The sequence below is a fragment of the Amphimedon queenslandica genome, unplaced genomic scaffold, assembly GCF_000090795.2.
Source record: "Amphimedon queenslandica unplaced genomic scaffold, v1.1 AMPQUscaffold_13486, whole genome shotgun sequence".
Taxonomy (NCBI): domain Eukaryota; kingdom Metazoa; phylum Porifera; class Demospongiae; order Haplosclerida; family Niphatidae; genus Amphimedon; species Amphimedon queenslandica.
In genome coordinates, this window is record NW_003546278.1 from 201,576 (window position 1) to 205,620 (window position 4,045).

A 4,045-nucleotide genomic window follows, 5' to 3' on the forward strand; every position below is an offset into this window, starting at 1 on the left:
GAGGTCCTCCACCGCTGGCTGGAGGTCCGCCACCAGTGGCTGGTGGTCCTCCACTGCTGGGTGGAGGTCCTCCGCCACATCCCCCTGCTGCTCCAGCACTCCATACAGCTGGAGCTCCTCTTGATGTGGCTGCTCTGCAAAGGCAGAGGCAGCTCATATGGCAGCTACGCCAGGTCAATAGACAAATTGTAAGATTATTTTAGTTATTATCTGCAGTTTATATAGATACCAATTTATCACCTTTCTATTCCATTTTACTTTAGTACAACAATCTTCTGAGAGGCAGGCCAAGAGGCAGAGACAGGGGCAGGGGCAGGAGGAACAGCAACTCAATAAAGAGCTATAACTTTTATTAATTTATTATTTACATGTAGATCTATAAAGTTAACTTTTCTCAAATTAAAAACTTATAATAAAAGTCAAATATCTTTAAGCGTAAAGTCAAAACAGAAATTATAAAAGCAATGCTTAAAATTGGTGTTTGTTCAACAACGCAAAAAAATTCAATACGTGAGCTTCAATCTTCCTACAATACAAATACATGTGATACACATTACTTAATTATATTAACGAGTAAAGGAAATACATACCGTGGCCATAGTTAATCAGATAATCATTATTAATCTTAAAAACGAATAAGAGTCATGGATCATATCCTATAACACAATAATAAAAAACTATGGAATCTCAAAAAATTCTATTTTACTATGTATTCAAGTGCTAAGACTATGACAATATGAAACCTGTGTAGCTGGAAACTGGTGCCACCTTGAGTGTGAAAGCACCACTGATCAAAGAGCTACAACAAGAAAATGTTACAATGATGATTATTTATTAGAAATTAATTTATTTACTTCAAACGAAATCAGACAATAGCCTTAGACATTCACCATGCTATGAAAGTATTGTTACACCTTATTGCTGAATCATTAAATCATTTGCAGCTGTAAATACCTTAAAGCAAAGTAAGAAAGAAACATCATCAACAGCAAGCAATGTAAACACACAGGCTATATATGCTCTACTAAATATGTACATGTATATGCATGATATGACTTATGTTTGTAGCAAACATACATTACAAACCACTAATAAGATATATCTGCTCACAAAGAAGAATAACCCTTCACCTTTTAAATCTCTTTCCAAGTCTGACCTTATTCTTTAACACCACATTGCAGTCCTTGTGTAAAATATGTACCTGTGTAAATTATGAATGTGAAATTATTCATGTACTAACAAATTAACAGTAGCATACATGCATTTATCAACAATTAATATACATATATGACATGTATAGCTCCACAATGCATATTAAGCTATGATTGAATCATACAAGTATATGTACATACACTGCACATGTAATTTAGACATACAATGTTGAATTTGCTGACTCATGCCATCCTGAATTAAGTTTCTTTTACGAGACCTGCATTGTGCAAATACACATTAATAGACCACATGAATACATTCCAATGTGCAAACAATTATTATTGTATTGTTAATGAGAACATCAATGCACACAAATAAAGATGCATTGACTAGCATTCATTTATACTGAGTAAAGAAAGTACTTACTGTGGCCATAATTAATGATATAATCATCAAACGAATATACAGTATGTCACCTAGAATCATATCCTATGTGTATAACAAAATACATAAGACATCTCACAATACTCTCCCCATTTTACTACATATTCCATTGCTAAGACTACAGTAATATGAAACCTATACAGATGTAAACTGGCACCTCCTACAGCATGATACAACTACTAATCAAGGAGGTGCAACAAAACATTACATAACATTTAATGCATAAATTAATTTAGTTACAACAATCTAAATATACAATTGCCTTTCATTATATTGCACATTCCAATATCAAGCAAAAGTATTGCTGAATCAGCAAATCATTTCCAGCTGTAATTACCTGTAGAGCATAGTAATAGAAACATATCAAAGGTAAGAAATGTAAACTCACAGGCTAATAATAACAATAGCACAAACAGTAATTGTGAACAAACTTTATTATTAATCACATCAACCTCACTCATTAACACCACACAGTAGTCTTTTGCCTGTACAATGTATGAAAGTGACATAATAACTAATAATGATAATGGTAGCATCTACAATATTTCTGATTGGATCATACATGTATGTGCATGCATGTATTCATATTGCTTACTAATGCTATCTTCAGTTAAAGTACTTCCATGACCTGCTTAATATATAATATAACATTGTGTACATGAAGAATTTCCAATGCGCAACAATATTTTTTTGTTAATGAGAACATGCACATGTTACAACAATCATCAATGAAAGATGCGCAACATCAGCTGGCAAGCATTAAATATGCGCACAGCATTGATGGCAGCATCATTCAAATGTGCAACATCAGCCGGCAAGCATTAACGTAATAATGCGCACAGCATTGATGGCAGCATTAACATGCATGATGATCATTATTATATGTACAGAATCACTGCTTGAATAATACTACTGTTAATGTTACTTAAAAAATTTTTCTTGTCAGGACTTCAAATTTCTTCAGCAGAGCCCAGATCCATAAGCACCTGTTATTTGTAATAAACATGTAGTACAAGCCACAAACAAGATCCAGACTTGATAATGACAGCTTCCTCCCTTCCTAACCCTCTGTCCTACATAAATGATTGTCACACAAACTTGAATCAACGCAAAACTCTAATGAACACCAAATCTATTTCACACCCTCTCCCCGTCCATTATAGCAATAAGTAATCAAAATTCACTGTTATACATTCATTAATCTCACATCCTCAATGCAATTTGATTCCTCGATACTGAGCAATACTCAGTGAATATGCACCAATGGTTTTCACACTCACACATCATTCACATTGCACATGCAGTGAAATATCAGTCACATTAAACAACCAATGTTTTTCATATGATGGACCTCCCATACACCATACCCACTTTTCATGAACAATCAATGCTTAAGAAATATTAATAGACTTAACTGCTGGGAAATGATTAGTACCAACATGCTTCAAATACAAAGCAGGTGTATTAGTATCACAAGGAATGCCACAAAAAGTTTGGGTTACATATCTAGCCCAGCCAACAAAAGTAGGAGTTAGTGAATATAAATATATGGTTGTACCTAATATTGCAGTTAGTGTCATAATCTGTGTCAGTGGCCCACACACAATTTTTATACATTTTGGACTTAATTATAATCCTATAAGCTTGAATATCTGGTTGCACTTAATGTACTATTAAACAATTCTTTAAATTTTGGCATATTACTAACAATTGCTTTACGTAAATTGTAATGCTGAGAAATTGATCCAGTATTGAGATATAAAAGGGCATAAATAAACAGTTCCAATCACCAGGGACATCAAGAGTACTATTAGGAACTCTTTCATCTGACAATGGTGTTGTTGGACTACCAGGTAAGATTCTAGCAGCTGTCACCAAATTGAGATTTAAAATCTCACACCATCTTCTTTAAAATTCGTCATGACCAGGGTAATAAACATAAACCCATTGTCTCCTTCTCACAATATCTGGGTTGGGAGGTTCTTCATTAGTAAAGATGACATCATCTTTTTTTGGATTACTTGTCTTTAATTTAATGCTTAAGAGTTTTATAGATACAATCAGACTTCAACTACAATGGTCATTTATTACAACACACTTGGTTTTATCATCTTTTGGTTTACATTTAATGTTTGAGAGTTTTATAGATACAATGACACTACTACATCTATCATCATCTAGGACATTAAATTTGGTTTTTAGGTCTTTCAAATTAATTAAAACAATTTATCATCTTTTTTTGAGCGAGGCACTACCAAAGCAGTATTGTCAGTACTACTGTCTACATCAACTTTTCTTTTTTGGGGGCAAGGATTATTTAAAGCATTATCGTGACAGATTTCTCTCTTTTTGGAGCGATTAGACTTTTGTAAATCAGTACTCTTACATTTATTGCTACTAACGGTACTGTTACTAGTACTTTGTACATGACTTACAGACACCTTGGCAT

General features: G+C 33.6%; 1 long non-coding RNA gene across 1 annotated transcript; it reads right to left on the reverse strand.

The window, feature by feature from the left end:
- Positions 1-502: 502 nt before the first annotated feature.
- LOC109580132 (uncharacterized) lies at positions 503-1,196 on the reverse strand. Its single transcript, XR_002184284.1, has 5 exons — positions 1,131-1,196; positions 855-954; positions 707-799; positions 591-656; positions 503-526 (listed from the first exon to the last, which is right to left on the reverse strand). It is a non-coding gene; the product is annotated as an uncharacterized LOC109580132 (long non-coding RNA).
- Positions 1,197-4,045: the final 2,849 nt, after the last annotated feature.